Below are 20,086 nucleotides of genomic sequence, written 5' to 3'. Positions count from 1 at the left end.
CGAATGTAACATGTCTTTCCCATGAAATTATGTTGAGTGTCTCATCTTGACTCCTTAATCACAACGGATTTACTGAAATTTCGGTCACGGTATTAAAGGTTATATACTGTAACAACTTTCAGGTCAATGCAGGCAATATGGCCGTCTGGACGGTGGGTTCTGGCTACTTTGGCCGCCAGGCACCTATTATGTAGGGGGGTTACAGGAATTCTTTATAAGATTGGCTTAGAAGCGGCAAATAAAGAAAGAGAAGAAAAAGAAAATAAAAAAATGGTTCAAATGGTTCCGAGCACTATGGGACTTAACATCTGTGGTCAGCAGTCCCCTAGAACTTAGAACTACTTAAACCTAACTAACCTAAGGACATCACACATCCATGCCCGAGGCAGGATTCGAACCTGCGATCGTAGCGGTCACGCGGTTCCAGACTGAAGCAGAAAATAAAACGCAGACAGAAAGAACCCAAGGAGAAGAAGGCCAGTAAAACGCAGGAAATCCAATCCGAGAAGAGCTCTTTTTGATCATAACGATGAAAACATATTGCGTGTACAGCGAAGAAAATTTTTCAAATTCCAGACCAGAAGAGCAGCGGATCTGGCGCCAATTGTGCTCCTTCTGAGTCCACGAACTTTGAATGGGAGTTGAGGAATACAGTTTGATATTTATTTGTGAAAAGCGTAAATAATTTAATTCCAATAATGTAGTTCTTTGTTGAAACAGTTTTTTATCGTTATTCTTGAGTTTAAAACTAAATGGCCATTTTGGCACTTTCTGAAAATAGAACTGTTTAAAGATATTAATTTGATCCAAAGGTAATTAAACTTCTATATTTTACTTCAACTGTTGCAGAATCTAGTCAATCGCTTCTATGCATTTGACGATTACTACTCTGCTTAAAAAAATAGGAATACCTTAGCCTCGCCACTTAACGCAGCTTTCCCCTATCATACAGAGGGGTCTAAAAAACATATCCACTGTTTAAAAGTCCATAACTGGCAAACTAATTGACGGAGTTGACTCGTCTTTGGTAGTGTAATAGTTTGTAGTTCCGGCAGTCGCCACACAAGCGTTGTATTGCGTTGTTTTGTTTTGTACTTAGTTGCACCTAGTTACTCGAGTAAACATGGCTGGCGCAAGGCTTACATTCGATGAAAGGAAGTCAGTTTTGAAGTGGTATTTTAAGTACGAAAACATAAATGAGGTTCAACAGCAATGGCGAAATGAGTATCAAACAGTCACCCACACGTTTAACGATTCGTCGCATTCGAAACAAATTTGAAGCCGAAGGTTGTGTTAAAGATGTTTCACAAACAACGGTCTGGACGACCTGTAACAGTATCAAGTCTATCTAACTCCCGTCGTGTGTTACAACAATTCACTCGCTCATCACAGAAGTCTGTGACACAGTGTGCCCATGAAACTGGACTGAGTCGCTCAAGTGTTCGGCGAATTTTGAAGACACCAAAGTGAAAGTGCTACATCCCACGATTGCTACACGCAATGTACGAGGACGACCCAGATTTTAGAATGGAGTACTGCGAGTGGTATACTAACATGGTGCGCAACGATGAAGAGTTTGCAGAGATGATTGTGTGGTCTGGTGAGGGACAGTTCAAACTCAGTGGTACAGTAAATCTCCACAGTTGCATCTACTGGGCCGCCGAAAAGCCGAACGTCCATGTAGACAAAGCCGTGAATTTGCCAGGAGTAAATGTGTGGTATGGGTTGTCTTACCGGGGCTTGATTGGGCCATTCTTCTTTGACGGCACAGTTACCGGTGAGGTGTACCTTCAGAAACGTCAGACATCGATTTTACCTGCCATCCGAGACTTGTATGGAGACGGAAGAATTTACTTTCAACAAGATGGTGCCCCAGCCCACTACCATAATCGTGTTAGGGCGTATCTCGACGAAAATCTACCAGGAAGATGGATAGGCCGTAGAAGTGCTGTGGAGTATCCACCACGTTCGCAAGACCTAACTCCTATGGAATTTTAGCTGTGGGGAACACTAAAGTACCTCGTTAATCGACAAAAGCCACGCACATTGGATGAACTTCGAGAAACCATCGTACATTCGTGTGCAAATATCCAACTGAACACGCTGCAGTCAGTAGTTCGTGCTGCGGTTCGGCGGCATCGTTTGTGTGTGGATGTTAATGGTGGCCATTTCGAACAACTACAGTGATATCTTTAAGTTGGACTTTAAACTACACTTTCACCAAAAATGAGACAACTCTGTCAGTTAGTTGGCAAGTTATGTAATTTTGAACAGTGGATACATTTTTTGGACCCCTCTGTAGTTTATAACTGTAAAAGGGGAGACCGGATCATACCCGCCATAGGGGCACGATGGCCAGTTAGTGTTATTGCGTTGACCTGCCGTCAGAATACGCCACCGACCACGGAGGTTGGTAGCAACAATACCGTCGTCTTTCCACAAACACGCCAATGCAGTTCAATTGTCAAGCGTAGATAGGCTTGCATTTTAAGCGTTCTTGTTAGTGAAAGTAAATTTTGCTTACTCAGGATTTTTTGTTGGGTGTTAGAAGACAATGCTCTTATTAAACTAATATGTTCAACGATTGAAGTCTATACCGTAGAGTCTTGTACCGCACGGAATCAAGGGAGAGGATGTTGTTTGGGTGGCGTGTATCCTGTTTCTACTACACAAATGCACATGTGGATTAATACGGTTCTTTAATTACATGAGCTGGAAACCTGACTTGAATAAAGTCCATGTTTTGTGGTACAAGCTTATCAGTAATAATCCTCTTGCAGACAGATGTACAGTTCCGGTTGGGGTAAACTAGTCCCGCTATATTCACTAATCTGATCGCTACGTACTGTCATAGCATGTGACAAACTAAACCCACTCTGCGAGAAAACTGACTGACGCCAAACTGGATGACAGTGCGGCCCTCTGGTCAGCGGCGGCGGCCTAAATACATGCTGTCAAGAGGGTGTTGGCGGCGTGTTGCTTGTGGGTGTGTCTCTGGCCCCTCTCGTGATAGGCGTACTTGTACTACTAATCGATCTTCGCGCTTTATCTTTGCCGATTGGTGTGCTGGCGACAGCTTACGCCAGCACACATAGTTTAAGGATTATTTTGACACTGTTTACAGCTATAAATGTTTAAATCGTTTTCGTAAATGAACTAAAATACTTCCAATGACGATGGGGCACAAAAGCCCACTTACACAGGGGCACGTTGGCACACATGGTCAACCTTCATTGCTGCCTGTATGTGTATAAGTACTCTTATTTAATATGTACCTTCATGATCAAAGTTTAAATCATATCCCATGAATTTTTATATAAGCAGATTGTCTCTTGATTTGATTTTCATTTTTATTTCAGTTTAATTTTTTGATTTTCACCAGTGCCTTCATACATAATAGGCGGACAAGGTCCTAATGCTGTTGGTTGCGGTATCATTGTTGAAGCTGACCCTTCAACTGCCTGATAAGTCTATGCTGTCAAAACAACACCTATTAAGCTGAACGTCACATCAGCTGACCGGCCATACTACCCAACGCCTTAAGAACTCCAGCCATTTGTGAAATGGCAACCAAGGAAAAAGACATTAAACTAATGACAGTGAAATTCAGCTATACTGACAGACACTCCAGTGAAATATGCCTTACAGTCCGAACAGAAGGCCTTCACAGACAGAAAAGGAAACACTTTAAAGGGAAATATGGATATTCTGCCTTAAAACCTAAAAACCTGAAAAGTGTCCATGGTCAAGCTGAATCACATGGTAAAACTCCTCAAATAAAATGTAGTAACGAAGTACGTATTCATGAGAAGATTCTTGAAGATGAATAAGATGAGGATGAGGATGCCCTGTCTTAGGTGTCTTAAACCATTTTCACACAGCAATTAAGATGACGAAAGAATCCAGTCAATAAGTTGCAAGCAGTGGGCACTTCCGTAATATGTTACAAATGACGTGAAAGAACTTTTTTAAAGAATGTTTGAAGGTGAATGTCCTTTCGAGCATTCAGACAAAAAGTTCTGGAAATACTTTTCTGTCAAACTGTCACTGTAACATTGATAACGTAACTGCTGGCAGACTGGGTATAGGAGACTATGTGCACTACAAGAGTGCAGCATTTAGCGTGAAAACCGGAGGTCAAGATAAATATAACGTGACATGAGATAGATTCTGATTTAACTGGTCTCCTCCCAATCTCTGTGAAGCAGTCTGGGAATTAGAAAGAATATTATCCTCCGGTTTGGAGCTTGTTATCTGTGATTTATTAAAAGACCGAAAACAGGCGTGACAGGTCAGCGCAAAGTGGTTCAAAATAATGGCTCTGAGCACTATGGGACTTAACATCTGTGGTCATCAGTCCCCTAGAACTTAGAACTACTTAAACCTAACTAACCTAAGGACATCACACACATCCATTCCCCAGGCAGGATTCGAACCTGCGACCGTAGCGGTCACGCGGTTCAAGACTGAAGCGCCTAGAACCGCACGGCCACAACGGCCGGCTGCGCAAAGTGGAATTTGTCACATATTAAAGACGTAGAAAGAGGTAATAATTTTCCATTTTCGAACAATTAGAATTTAAATAGTGAACCATGTGATTCTGCCGTTGTCAACATATAAATTAAGAGACACACAACTTCCAAATGATTGCTATTGTACTATCAAATGACTTCCATAATTTGTTTTCACAAATCATTAAAAATATGTATGATGTGCGTGTACGAGTATGTGCCCTTCTTCTTACTGACCTCATGTTCTTGTTGACGTTAATGTGACTGCGCCTTTAAAAACAAAAGGTAAAATTTCATGTCTTCCACACAGAGAGATGTTTTAACACAGTCTATTGGTTACTCTGTTTCCTTGCGAGAGTTTTTAACGAATTACATACAGTGAAGTAGTAACAGTCACGGGATACGTCTTAATATCGTTTTGCCCGGAGCAGTGCAGCAAGTCGATGTGACATGGATTCAATGGATTCAGTAAGTCGTTGGAACTCCCTTGCAGAAATTTTGAGCCATGCTGCTGATACAGCCGTCCATAAATGCGAAAGCGTTGACGGTGCAGGATTTTGTGCGCAAACTGACCTCGATTATATCTCACAGATGCTTGATGGGGTTCATGTTGGGCGATCTCGGTGGCTAAATCATTCGCTTGAATTGATCGTGAACGATTCTGCCCCGCTGACATGGCGCACGGTCATCAATAAAAATTCCATCATTGGGAACATGTAGTCCTTGAGTGGCTGCAAATGACCGTTTCACGTGAGTCTCCTGTGTAGCTACTTGCTGAACGTAACCAGAATCCCATCCATTCCATGAAAACACAGTTCGCACCAAAATGGAGCATCCACCACTACTTAACAACTTCTGTCCATCACTTCGTGGGCACTGCGCCACACTCGAACCGTACAACCAGCTCTTACCATCTGAAATCGGGACTCTTCTGACCGGGCCACGGTTTTCAATCGATATTATCACGAGCCCACAGAGGCACTTCAAGCGATGTCTTGCTGTTAGCAAAGACACTCGCATCGGTCGTCTGCTTCCATAGCCCATTAACGCCGAATGTCCCAGCACTCTAACGGATACATTCGTCGTACGTCACATATAGGTTTCTGCAGCTATTTTGTGTAGTGTTACTTGTCTGTTGGCAGTGACAGCTCTAAGCATATACTATTGCTCTCTGTTGTTATGTGAAGGCCTTTGGCCTCTGCATTGTCCGTGGCGGGAGGTCATTCCTGAAATATGGTATTTACGGCAAGCTCTTTAGACTGTGGATCTCGGAATACTGAAGTTCCAAACGATTTCCAATATGGACTGTCCCATGCGTCTAGCTCTAACTATCATTCCGTGTTCCATGTCTGTTAATCCCCGTCGTGATGCCACAAACACGTCGGAGACCTTTTCACATGAGTCTCCTGTGTACAAATGACAGCTTCATTAATGCACTGACCTTTTATACCTTGTGTATGCGATATTACCGCCATCTGTATATGCACTTATCGCAGCCCCGTGGGTTTTGCCAGTTCAGTGTGTATAACAGCCTGAGAGAACAAAAACATGCGCAATTTTAAAATGTATGCCATGTTCTAATTTTCCATTGGACTTCTTCCATTAGACAGTCAAGTACCTGAGCTTCACATGTAACATACTTCACACTCTACATTCTAATGTATTTATAGGATGCATTATTCGTTAGTATGCAACAAGTACATTTGTAATATTTAGTCTATGTAAGACATGCACTTCCCCCCTTCCTTCCCCCACCCCACCTAAGAACAGTGACCCTGGCCACTTGTGGGAAGGCTTGTTTGCCTCTGCGATACAGATAGCCCTGCCTTAGGTACGACCACAACTGTGGGAGGAGGGGAGGGGGGAGGGAGGTGTATCTTGCCAGACACACTTGTGACTCCTGTTGAGGCACAGCAGGCTTTTCAGTAATTCCTGACCCTGTAAGGCAGCTAATATCAGGTGCGAATCATAACAAAAATCATTAGAAATTCTGCTATCACGTATCTAGAATGCATGAATTAATAAAATTGAAGGTTTGGGATCTATTCTAGGTAGACAAAACAGCTTTTCCCTTTTTTATTCTACATATAATTTATCAACTCTGCTTTCAGGGGTCAAGTGACAAACAACAATCATGTACAATTACTTTTGACACTCAATAACAGAATATTTAATTTTTTGATATACTGAAATGACGATTATTAAAATCGTTACCCCTACACATCAAATTTTTTTCATAGTAAAAAATGATTATTCAAATGGTTCAAATGACTCTGAGCACTATGGGACTAAACATCTGAGGTCATCAGTCCCCTAGAACTTAGAACTACTTAAACCTAACTAACCCAAGGACATCACACACATCCATGCCCGAGGCAGGATTCGAACCTGCGACCGTAGCAGTCGCGCGATTCCGGACTGAGCGCCTAGGACCGCTAGACCACCGCGGCCGGCAAATGATTATTAAAATTCAGCTCATTTAAATATACGTTGTCATAGATGGTCAATGAATTGAGTTGGTGGAGAATAAATTTACTTTTTGAACCAATGAAAAAAATTCATGTACGCAATGTGAGGGTAGGTTAGTATCCCAGCTTTTGATATTCAATGGTCAAAGCATATGCAAGTTGGAGTGAGCAAAATCTAGACTCATCATTTACTGTGGCCTAATGGGCGATGGTACTCTACCAAGCAGCATCTGAAATGGCTTTGTCTCCATGCAGGGTTCCCTACTCTGGCCTTGACTGAATTCACTCATTCGCAACTTTCCTGGGTTCCGTAGAACGTTAATCTTTCCCTAGTCGAAATAATGGTTATTGCACACTCGCTATGGGTTGGAGCAACGTGCACAATTTCTTTGCCTGCAAAACCCCTGCAGGTATAATTAACTACCGCTTTGCTATCTGTCGCCACGATACGTGAAGCGTATCTTCCTCACTTCTCAGAAAGCAAAGCTCTCAACGCCCTCCCTTATTTCCACACACTTGTGCGGTCCTCCGCGAGACGAGACAGAGAGAGAGAGAGAGAGAGAGAGAGAAATTTTAGGTCTCAAAATGCTTTTATATAATGGGGACCTCACTACCGTGCCGCGTCTGTGTCGCCAAGTATGGCTTCAGCCAATCACCGTCTCGCTAGAGGTGAATACATTTTTATTCTTCTTGCTGGGTCGCAGCCTAACCCTGTTAATGACGTGCAGCCACTTACCCTTGGACCCGGCCTAATTTACATTAAAAGGAATAATGTATTGTTCTGGTCTTATCCGTTTCTGCACTGAAGTTCGCTGTTCTCTTGCTAAATGGGAGTTTTACGATATCATTACCCACCTGCTCGGTTCGTCTCCAAAATGCGTTTCGCTTTAACTTGTTTGTTCCATGCCATTATCCATATTGGTAGACATTGTTTTGTTAGTTTTCAGTACATGAGATTAACTGCAATTGCCTTTTGTTGATATAATGTAATTATTATTTTCTGATGATCTCACACTGTATCGTTCTGTCATTATGGCTCAAGCTCATGTAAGGTCCGTAAAATCCGGACGCCTTACAGAGAGATGAAATATTGAAGACAGCAGAGGATGAAATAGACAAAAAGACAAGGTCTAGTGGAAATCCTTGGATAACACTAGAGATATTGAATTTAATTGAAGAGAACAGGTAATTTAAAAATGCAGCAAATGAAGCAGGTGAATCGGAATACAAACGTGTCCAAAATTAGATTGACAGGAATTGCTAATCAGGAATGGCTAGAGGACAAATGTAAGGATTTAGAAACATATATCTCTAGGGAAAAGACAGATACCACCTACAGAAAAACTGAAGAGACCTTTGGAGAATTGAGAAGCAGCTGCAATCAAGAGCTCAAATGGAAAAGCACAAGCAAAGAGGGAATGCCGAAAAAAGAAAAGAGAATCTATAAAGAGAGATGTATTATAAGGCAATATTGTGAACTAGAAGAGGACGCAGATGCAGATGAGATGGGAGATGTGATACAGTGAGAATAATTTGACAGGCAAAGAAAGACAAGTCTCAACAAGGCCCTGGGAGTGGACGACATTAGTGAGAACTACTGGTAGCCCTGGGAGAGCCAGTCATGAAAAAACTCTTACATCTGATGTGCAAGTTGTAGGCGAAACACCTTCATACTTCAAGAAGAATGTAATAATTCCAATACAAAAGAAAGAAGGTGCTGACAGGTGTGAAATTTACCGAACTGTCAGTTTAATAAGTCACGGTTGCAAAATATTAACACGAAATCTTCAGAGGAGAACGGAAAAATTGGTAGAAGCTCAACTGGGGAAGATCAGTTTGGATTCCGGAGAAATGTAGAAACACACGAGGCAATACTGACCCTACGACTTGTCTTAGCAGGTAGATTAATGGAAGGTAAACTTACGTTTGTAGAATTTGTAGACTTAGAGAAAGCTTTTGACAAAGTTGACAGGAATATTCTATTTGAAATTCTGAAGATAGTAGGGATAAAATACAGGGTGCAAAAGACTGTTTACAACATATACAGAAACCAGATGGCAGTCATAAGAGTCGAGGGGCATGAAAGGGGAGTAGTGGTTGAGTATGGAGGGAGGGAGACAATCCCCAGTGTTATTCAATCTGTACATTGGGCAAGCCCTAAAGCGAACTGAAGGAAAATTTGGAGTAGGAATTAAAGTCCAGGAAGGAGAAATAAAAATCTTGAGGTTTTCTGATGACATTGTAATTCTATCAGAGACATCAAAGGCATAAAAGAGCAGTTGAACGGAATCGACAGTGTCCTGAAAGGAGGATCTAAGATGGACATCAATATATGGAAAACAAGGATAATGGAATGTAGCTGAATTAAATCAAGTGCTGCTGAGGGAATGAGATTAAGAAGTGAGGCACTTCAAGAAATGAACGAGTTTTGCTGTTTGGACTACAAAATAATGATGATGGCCAAAGTAGAAATGATATAAAAGTAGACTGACAATGGCAACTAAAGCGTTTCTCAAGTAGAGACATATAACATAGAATATAAAAAAAAAATGTTCAAATGTGTGTGAAATCTTATGAGACCTAACTGCTAAGGTCATCAGTCCCTAAGCTTACACTCTACTTAACCTAAATTATCCTAAGGACAAACACACACACCCATGCCCGAGGGAGGACTCGAACCTCCGCCGGGATCAGCCGCACAGGCCATGACTACAGCGCCTCAGACCGCTCGGCTAAGCCCGCGTGGCAATATAGCATATAGATTTAAATGTTAGGAAGTCCTTATGGTATTTGTCTGGAGTGTAGCTATTTGTGGAACTAAAACATGGACGCTAAACAGTTTAGCCAAGAAGAAAATAGAGGCTTTTGAAATGTGCTGCTACAGAAGACTGCTGAAAATTAGATGGATAGATCACATAACTAATGAGAAGGTACTGAACATAAATGAGGAAAAAAGAAAATTGTAGCACAACCTGACTAGCAGTAGGGATCGGTTGATAGGACACATTCTGAGAATTCAAGGGATCACCAGTTTAGTATTGGAGGGAAGTTTGGTGGGCAAAAACCGTAGAGGGAGACCAAGAGACGAATACTGTAAGTGCATTCAGAAGGACGTAGGTTGCAGTAATTATTCGGAGATGAAGAGGCTTGCACAGGATAGAGTAGCATGGAGAGCTGCATCAAATCGGTTCGAATGGCTCTGAGCACTATGGGACTTAACATCTATGGTCATCAGTCCCCTAGAACTTAGAAGTACTTAAACCTAACTAACCTAAGGACATCACACAACACCCAGTCATCACGAGGCAGAGAAAATCCCTGACCCCGCCGGGTATCGAACCCGGGAACCCGGGCGTGGGAAGCGAGAATGCTACCGCACGACCACGAGCTCAAATCGGTCTTCGGACTGAAAATCATAACAACATAAGATATGCACCCCTGCGTCATACCTGCCTAGAAGGGGTGATTTTTTTATCTTTTATCATGTTCTATAATGGAAAAGTTAAGATCCTTCAGTAAATCGCACACAAGGGCTTCCTAATCATAGAAACTGGAGTTAAAGGCATGTTCATAGAAGGACCATAACTTAGGCACGTATCTCTGATGTCAGTACACAGCACATTTATAGTATACGCTTCATACTCACCTTTATCAATGTTTTTGAGACCGAAAATCTGGTCTGTAGATATCAATATGCAATAAGCGAACAGATCGGAAAGGAAGTTGATAGTACCGCGCAAGGGTGATACCATATTCTTTGACTGCCGGAAGAAGTTTGATACAGCGTCACACTGTTGGCTAGCGAATAAAACGCCAGCTCAAGGACTATAGGACCTATTTCGTGACTGGATTGAGAACTTACTAGAAACTATAGCTCGCCTTGTCGTTCATAATGAAAGAAATAGACGTAAAAATATGCCTCAAGAGAGTATTACAGCGCCGTCGCTGTTCACGATACATACGAGTGATCTACATCTACATTTGCATTCTCTGCAAACCAGTGAGGATAACTCAGTCTAACCTTGTATTTCAGGTTCTTAAGGGAGCGACAAGAAGTCTGCCGACTGCCTTTCCTACGTATTATCACAGGCACCTACTTGCATGAGTTGACTGATTCTAAATGAGAAACATTGTTATTGTCGTGTTATGGTACTACTTTCTTTCAATTTGTGAAGTACAGCGTGTAAGTTACTTTTCTGTACATTTAAAACATGTTGCCAGTCTTGGCATTACTTTGAATTTTTGACTGGGTGTATCTGCGGCTTCATTGTAGAAAATTAAATCATCTGCGAAAAGTGTGAGATTGCTATGAATAATGTCTGGAAGGTCAGTGATATATAACATGAACAACAAAGCTCCCAACAGACTTAACTGGGGCATGCCTGAAGTATTCCTTTCAAAATAAAAACTTTTTTGTCTAATGCGTATGTTACAAGTTCACGCAAAGTTTTTCTTTTCATTCATGTAGAAGATGTACTCTTGTGATTTCGTATGAATCTTTTTGAAGCGCCTTGCATTTTCTCGTGAATGGACAAGAGAAACGACATTTATCGTTGGTTATAACCGTATACGTGAGAATGGACATCGACTTAACAAGTGGTCTGTAGTGGCGCCGTTAAAACACAACCTCATTCACTGTTGCAAAAACGTAAAAGCATCTGGTGACTCTGTTAAAGAAAGATCCCGTCATTTCCCGAAATGATCGAAGAAAAAAGAAAAAGCTAAAGCACGATGACGTAAGCTACACTTGAAAGCGTGCTCTCTCCATGATGGATCTCAGGTGTAACTAATGAACCATTACGCGCGATGAAATGGAGGAATCAAGTCTTATGTGGGTGTTACTTGTTACGTAATTATTGCCTCAGGAAGTGGAGGAATGATTTACGGGGTAACTGATGAGATACTGGTGAAACTCCAGCACAGTCGTACTCCCACGAAACAATTTGCATCACAGTATTGTTTCAGTCTTGTGTCACTCCTTTCTAAGGACTAATGCGGAACTTGGACCGGTGCCAGAGCCTTTCATTTCGAAGAACTCATTCTTACTGTAGGACGGAATAGAATGTTAATAAGCTCTGAAGTTTACACAGAGAATCATGTAACGGTAAAATACTGAACTACTGCAGAACGTGAGTCAAGACTACAGTATCACAGTTTGTGTTTTTGTGATTCATGTCACTTGCCAATGGTTTCTTCGACAAGGCAGTCCAGACGCTTAATGGGAAATATGACATTAGAGGACCACTACGATGGTAGCACTTATACAGGGTGGTAAGAAGCAGTATGAAAAGCTTGTAAGGGTTTTGGCTCAAGTGGTTCAAATGGCTCTGAGCACTATGGGACTTAACATCTATGGTCATCAGTCCCCTTGAACTTAGAACTACTTAAACCTAACTAACCTAAGGACAGCACACAACACCCAGCCATCACGAGGCAGAGAAAATCCCTGACCCCGCCGGGAATCGAACCCGGGAACCCGGGCGTGGGAAGCGAGAACGCTACCGCACGACCACGAGATGCGGACTGTAAGGGTTTTGAAGTGTATTTTGTGCTGAGAAATAACCGTAAAGAAAAAAATTCGTTACGTCGCCCCGTTTCCGAATTAATTAGCATTGAAATTAGCAAATCAGGCCGTTTCGTGCGCAGAGTCAAGCACTCCCTCAAATAAAATTTGTGTTAGTTTTTCTCAGATTGTAGATGACAGCGCAGGAGACAGCTGAGCTATTGCCTCCGGTTCGATCCTCACTACCATCCATTGTCCAGTTTTTGTATAAGTCTATTGTTCAGTTCTAGGAAACCAAACGAAGAGCATGTCTGGCGACACTGTCTCTGGCGGACCACTTGAATTTGCGTGCGCAATGGCCTGCTTGGCTAACTTCGATGCTAAACAACTCAGAAACGGAACAACATATCTCATTTTCTTCTTCACAATTATTTCTCAGCACAACCTACTCTGCAACACCCTTACAAGCTTTTCAGACTGTTTCCGATCACCGTGCATAACTGATCAGATGACTCGCAGTTTGTTACTAACACAACACTTCACTCGTTTCAGACTATAGCCATCGAATCAACAGCACTGGTATGCAAGCACAGACAAAATATAAGGGGCAGTCAAAAGAAAATGAGACGCGTATAGAAATGTATACACTCTTTGTGTGGCTCTATCGACTTATCGATATTGTCGTTCGTTTTGAGTTACGAGAGTATTGTAGTATAGTCTTTGTCTCAACAGATGTTAGTACTTTCTTCTAGGTATTGAGAAAACAAGATGGCTGGAGCACGCTTGACATTCGAGTAACGAAAATGTATTGTGAAGTGGCTTTTCAAGTTTGGTAATGCCGTTGAAGTGCAACGTCAGTGGAGGCGGGAGTTTGAAAAAAAAAAGGTTCAAATGGCTCTGAGCGCTATGGGACTTAACTGCTACGGTCATCAGTCCCCTAGAACTTAGAACTACTTAAACCTAACTAACCTAAGGACAGTACACAACACCCAGCCATCACGAGGCAGAGAAAATCCCTGACCCCGCCGGGAATCGAACCCGGGAACCCGGGCGTGGGAAGCGAGAACGCTACCGCACGACCACGAGATGCGGGCACGGGAGTTTGAAACAAAGCCGCCAAACTGCCTAACAATTAAACGCATCATTGACAAGTCTGAATTGCATGGAACGATTTGTGATATTCAGAAAGGAAAATCAGGTCCTGCTTCGTCGGCTCTCGTGTTGGAAACGTTTATTAATTCTCCACAGAAGTCTGCTACGCAATGTGCACGTGAAGTTGGGGTTAGCAGTACAAGTGTACGAAGAATTCTGAAAGCTGCAATGTGGAAAGTTTACATTCCACGATTAATGACGACGATCGTGATCGCCGAATACAATTTTGCGAATGGTATCAGCAAATGGTAACTGATGACGAACAGTTTGTGACGAAGGTAGCGTGGAGTGACGAGGCACAATTTAAACTTAATGGAACCGTGAATAGGAATAACAGTGTGTAACGGGCACCACATATTTATGTGTATAAAGCGGTCAGTCTACCAGGCGTTCATATATGATGTGGACTATCATATAGGGTCTTTGTAGGACCCTCTTTCTTTGATGCTACTGTCACTGGAGAAGTGTACCTTGAAATGTTACGCACATCAATTTTGCCAAGTATACGAGCGCTTTATGGGGCTGATGAAGAAGTCTTCTACCAACAGGACGGGGCGCCACCACACTACCACCTAGCCATACGAGCTTTCTTGGATGACAATTTTCTGGGGCATTGGATTAGACGAAGAGGGCTCATTGAGTTCCTTCCACGGTCCTCAGATCTAATATCTATGGACTTTAACTTGTGGGGAACTGTGAAAGTTAACGTCTATCGACGTTAAGTCATGCACGCTGGAGGAGCTTCGCCAGGGGATTACAACGACATGTGCAGCGATCTCCACTGTAAAACTGACTGACATAGTTGTGGCGACCACTCGTCGTTCTGTTATATGTATAGCCGCCAACGCTGAACATTTTGAACATTTCAAGTGACCGTGCGCTAAACTGAAGGTTGTGCAATATGTGTGTTCAATTACTAAAAGTAAAATAAACACATAAGTAATACTCTTCGTTCCTTTAAAGCGTGTATACATTTTTCTGACGGACTCTTTAGTAAGTAAACTGTTTACTGTTTCAAAAGTAATCATCATATCTATTAATAAATATATCCCACTGTAGGAGGAGATGGTCGGTGCGTTCGTGGAAAAATTTTTGCTGTTGCATCGGAACCACGGTTGTGCCCAAGCATGCACTTCTTTGTCCGAGGCAAACTGACGACCAGGAACGTCTTTCTTCAGAAATCCAAAAATATGGAAATCGCATGGAGGAGATCAGGACTGCATGGAGGATGTACAAAGGCTTACCAGTGAAACATCTGCAGTGTAGTCGAAACAACTTGGCACCATGTATGCCCACTCTGAAGAAAAGCATTCATGGTCAGCAATTTGCTTTGGGCGAATAGGTGCATCTCTGCATACAATCATGGGTCCATACGCTCAAATGGTTCAAATTCCTCTGAGCAGTATGGGACATAGCATCTGAGGTCATCAGTTCCCTAGACTTAGAACTACTTAAACCTAACTAACCTAAGGACATCACACACGTCCATGCCGGAGGCAGGATTCGAACCTGCGACCGTAACGGTCGTTCGGTTCCAGACTGAAGCTCCTAGAACCGCTCGGCCACACCAGCCGGCGGTTCCGTAAGCGACTGAAACATTTTTCCATGAAGGCAATTACAGTTTTGTCTCCCAGAAGGATAAATATATTAACAGTCATGGTGCTTACTTTCGAAATGAAAAAATTACATACTGTTTTCCATCTGTCTTGTTTTCATTTGACTGCTCCTTATTCATGGTCCAGTCACATTACTGTGACCACCGCCTGTGTTCGACGTCGAAGTGCAATAACCACTCACAGACGATACGTGGCAGCACTACCAGTGCAGGGTATGTGTCGGGGCGACGCAGAAAACAGTTCAGTCGTTGTCGTAATTAGGAATCGGAGCGATTTATCTGACTCCCAAAATGGCATTATCATTGGCTTTTGGGCCGACAGTGGAATCATTTCCGAAACGGTAAAGTTTGTAAACTTTCCGCATGCCGCTGTGCTTAAAGTACAGTGTGATTACAATTAAACTTTCAAAACGCTGTAGAAATAACACCACTGGTCAGAATGACGTCAAATTGCAACGGAATATTATCGAAGAAGCAGGAAAACTGATGTGTTGGCAGAAGAGCCAACACCGTTTAGCTAGAGGAGGCCGAAATGCATGCGTAAAGCTCACGCAGATTGGCGTAAGGTCTGGAACAGTTAAGGGAATGTATAGTAGCAAATAAAGTACGTAGTTGATGGAATACTTAACTTTAATCCATAGTTGGTGCACCTCGTTTGATAGTACATGCTTCACAATATAAATAGCAAAGGATAAATGGCGCCTTGCTAGGTCGTAACAAATGACGTAGCTGAAGGCTATGCTAACTATCGTCTCGGCAAATGAGAGCGTATTTGTCAGTGTAGCATCGCTAGCAAAGTCGGCTGTACAACTGGGGCGAGTGCTAGGACGTGTCTCTAGACCTGCCGTGTGGCGGCGCTCGGTCTGCAATCACTGACAGTGGCGACACGCGGGTCCGACGTATACTAGCGGACCGCGGCCGATTTAAAGGCTACCACCTAGCAATTGTGGTGTCTGGCGGTGACACCACAAAAACCTTTAGCGGAAGAAAAAAAATAGCGTGAAAATTAATCAATATATGGTGATGTATGTGTCAGAATACGTAAATGAAAACACCTGTCAGGTGCAGGACCCATTGAAGTTGATATAAACACGCCGGGTACACGGCTTTTCCTCCTTTCGCGTCCGCGACGTTCGCCATGACTGTCTCGATGCAGGATCGCGCTCTGCTTGTAAAGCTGTATTACACGAACGATGACTGTGCACACGTCGCTCGGCAGAAGTTCCGGACACTGAAGCGTTTGAAAAAAGGCGTTGGTCCGATGACAGTCGTGGGTCTGGAGAAAATGATTCGGAAATTCGAAAAGATGGGTTCTTTTGGTGTGCAGCCTGGTAGAGGGAGGAAACGAATTGATTCGACATCAGTGGAAGCAGTGGCCGCAGCAATGGAGGAGGAGACGAGTGGTGGTGCGCAAACATGTAGTGCAAGGAGAATTGCCCGAACATTGGACATACCCGTGAGCACGGTGCGTAAAATCTTACAAAAAACATCCTTCTTTGCTATCCATTCAAAATTACCCATGTGCACGAGTTGCTTCCTGTTGATCTCCAGCAAGTGGGACCTTTGCTTTAGAATTTCTTCCTCGTATGTCAGAGTGTGGTGCCGGGTTACGGCATCATTTATCATAGGGCCATATTTTTTCGAAGAGACAGGTTACCTGTACCATCACTGGTAAGCGCTAAGAATGTCTTTTGCGCAACCACATCATTCCAGCTCTCCAACAGCGTGGATGTGTGGATGGGATCATTTTTATGCAAATCCAGTTAAGCAGCTGCTGAAGCGCCTTTTCGGAAATGCTAGAATCATCAGCCACCATTTCCGTACAGCCTAGCCGTCCCGATCACCTGATCTTAATCCGTGTGACTTCTGGCTGTGGCGATATCTGAAAGATGTTGTGTTCTGTGTTCCGATTGCAAACTTTGCTGCACTGAAAGCACACATTGCGCAACACGTTCCGAACGTGATGCCGGGAACACTTCGACCAATTGTGGAACATGCTGCTTCTCGATTTCAACTTGTTGCAGAAAACGGTGGACAGCATATTGAACATGTTTTGCCAGTCACACAGAAATGAATAATCCGATTTGATTTTGATTGATGCTTTTTATACGGTTTTTGGCCTCAGGACATTTAAAAACCGATGTGATTGATGCTTTTTATGCGGTTTTTGGTCTCACATTAATTAAAAACCTATGTGAGTGACTCTTTTTATGCTGTTTTTGGCCTCAGGGCAATTAAAAACCGATTTTTCCCAGCCGATGTGCTATAACCTTGCCGTGGTGGATGGGCTTACGTAACTGACAGTATCACACCTGTATATCCATGCACACTGAGTAGTACACTTTGTTTAATGTCCATGTACACTTTAGGCATTGTTGTATTATTCGTTTGTCATTTGTAGACGACCACTTCTAAATTTTGATGCTTACAGCGCCATATATTGCTACATTTTGTAACTACACTCCTGGAAATGGAAAAAAGAACACATTGACACCGGTGTGTCAGACCCACCATACTTGCTCCGGACACTGCGAGAGGGCTGTACAAGCAATGATCACACGCACGGCACAGCGGACACAACAGGAACCGCGGTGTTGGCCGTCGAATGGCGCTCGCTGCGCAGCATTTGTGCACCGTCGCCGTCAGTGTCAGCCAGTTTGCCGTGGCATACGGAGCTCCATCGCAGTCTTTAACACTGGTAGCATGCCGCGACAGCGTGGACGTGAACCGTATGTGCAGTTGACGGACTTTGAGCGAGGGCGTATAGTGGGCATGCGGGAGGCCGGGTGGACGTACCGCCGAATTGCTCAACACGTGGGGCGTGAGGTCTTCACAGTACATTGATGTTGTCGCCAGTGGTCGGCGGAAGGTGCACGTGCCCGTCGACCTGGGACCGGACCGCAGCGACGCACGGATGCACGACAAGACCGTAGGATCCTACGCAGTGCCGTAGGGGACCGCACCGCCACTTCCCAGCAAATTAGGGACACTGTTGCTCCTGGGGTATCGGCGAGGACCATTCGCAACCGTCTCCATGAAGCTGGGCTACGGTCCCGCACACCGTTAGGCCGTCTTCCGCTCACGCCCCAACATCGTGCAGCCCGCCTCCAGTGGTGTCGCGACAGGCGTGAATGGAGGGACGAATGGAGACGTGTCGTCTTCAGCGATGAGAGTCGCTTCTGCCTTGGTGCCAATGATGGTCGTATGCGTGTTTGGCGCCGTGCAGGTGAGCGCCACAATCAGGACTGCATACGACCGAGGCACACAGGGCCAACACCCGGCATCATGGTGTGGGGAGCGATCTCCTACACTGGCCGTACACCACTGGTGATCGTCGAGGGGACACTGAATAGTGCACGGTACATCCAAACCGTCATCGAACCCATCGTTCTACCATTCCTAGACCGGCAAGGGAACTTGCTGTTCCAACAGGACAATGCACGTCCGCATGTATCCCGTGCCACCCAACGTGCTCTAGAAGGTGTAAATCAACTACCCCGGCCAGCAAGATCTCCGGATCTGTCCCCCATTGAGCATGTTTGGGACTGGATGAAGCGTCGTCTCACGCGGTCTGCACGTCCAGCACGAACGCTGGTCCAACTGAGGCGCCAGGTGGAAATGGCATGGCAAGCCGTTCCACAGGACTACATCCAGCATCTCTACGATCGTCTCCATGGGAGAATAGCAGCCTGCATTGCTGCGAAAGGTGGATATACACTGTACTAGTGCCGACATTGTGCATGCTATGTTGCCTGTGTCTATGTGCCTGTGGTTCTGTCAGTGTGATCATGTGATGTATCTGACCCCAGGAATGTGTCAATAAAGTTTCCCCTTCCTGGGACAATGAATTCACGGTGTTCTTATTTCAATTTCCAGGAGTGTATTTATTTTTCTTCTGCCATACGTTTTTCCCCTTCACCGATAATATTCCGTTGCAATTTGACATCATTGTGACCAGTGCTGTTATTTCTACAGCGGTTTCAAAGTTTAACTTTAATTACAATCAACCTGTGTATCGTGATAGCAAAATGGCGCGATCCAAAACCGGCGCCGAGGCATCTGTGATGCACAACGGACCATAGATAAAAGGAATTACAATTAAATCAGTACCATTAGCTGCTGATGGGCGTTGATATTCATGAACGAGGACAGTTGATGTCCTTCGGACATATCCAAAAGAACAGATGCCATCTTCATATCGTTTAAGGCTAACCGGCTGATGACCTTCTTCAGCGCGGATGCACACTGTAACGTCTCTTAGCAAAAGGCATATTATGTAGTAAAGAGAAAACATTGTGTATCATGTTTTGTTCTTGTATAAAATTATGTATTTTTTATTTATTTTAGATAATATCTGTGTCCGCGAGTACTGAAACCGCCACAGACGATACTTATTAAATATCAAACAAAGATGAGAATATGTGACTAGTATAAATAATACAGAACGAACATTAATTTCTCTGTCGTCTTCTTGGAGTTACGTGAGTAGGATAGCCTGTGACGTTATATTGTACGCTAGCGTAGCATTCTTTTGTCAAGTTTGTAAGAGGGACGCTATTAAGTGAAGTTTTGGAAAGGTGTGTAATTAAGTGAATTGTTTAAATGTTTTGAATAGAATTACTTAGTGAAACCTTGCATTATGATTTGTAATAAGCTTGCCTGGTATTTTATCCCATCCCTTTAAGACATTTTCAGCTATTTAAATATTATTCGTGGTGCAGAGCTGCGCTACGAACGAACGAGCCGATGCCGCGGCGCATTCAAATTGCATTGAATGAAATCTATCATACCGCAAAGAAGCGGGCAGGTAATAGTGAAGTAAAATTATTTCTTCCAG

At 43.5% G+C, this 20,086-nt stretch overlaps 1 protein-coding gene across 1 annotated transcript in view; it reads right to left on the bottom strand.

Annotated features, from left to right (window-relative positions):
* Positions 1-20,086, bottom strand: part of LOC126152666 (high-affinity choline transporter 1-like) — a 472,314-nt gene that overhangs the window by 391,289 nt on the left and 60,939 nt on the right. The window lies entirely within an intron of this gene.

This window comes from Schistocerca cancellata, chromosome 2 (genome assembly GCF_023864275.1).
Source record: "Schistocerca cancellata isolate TAMUIC-IGC-003103 chromosome 2, iqSchCanc2.1, whole genome shotgun sequence".
Lineage (NCBI taxonomy): Eukaryota > Metazoa > Arthropoda > Insecta > Orthoptera > Acrididae > Schistocerca > Schistocerca cancellata.
Note: the sequence above shows the minus strand (reverse complement) of the source record. Positions and strands in the feature narration are given on the sequence as shown.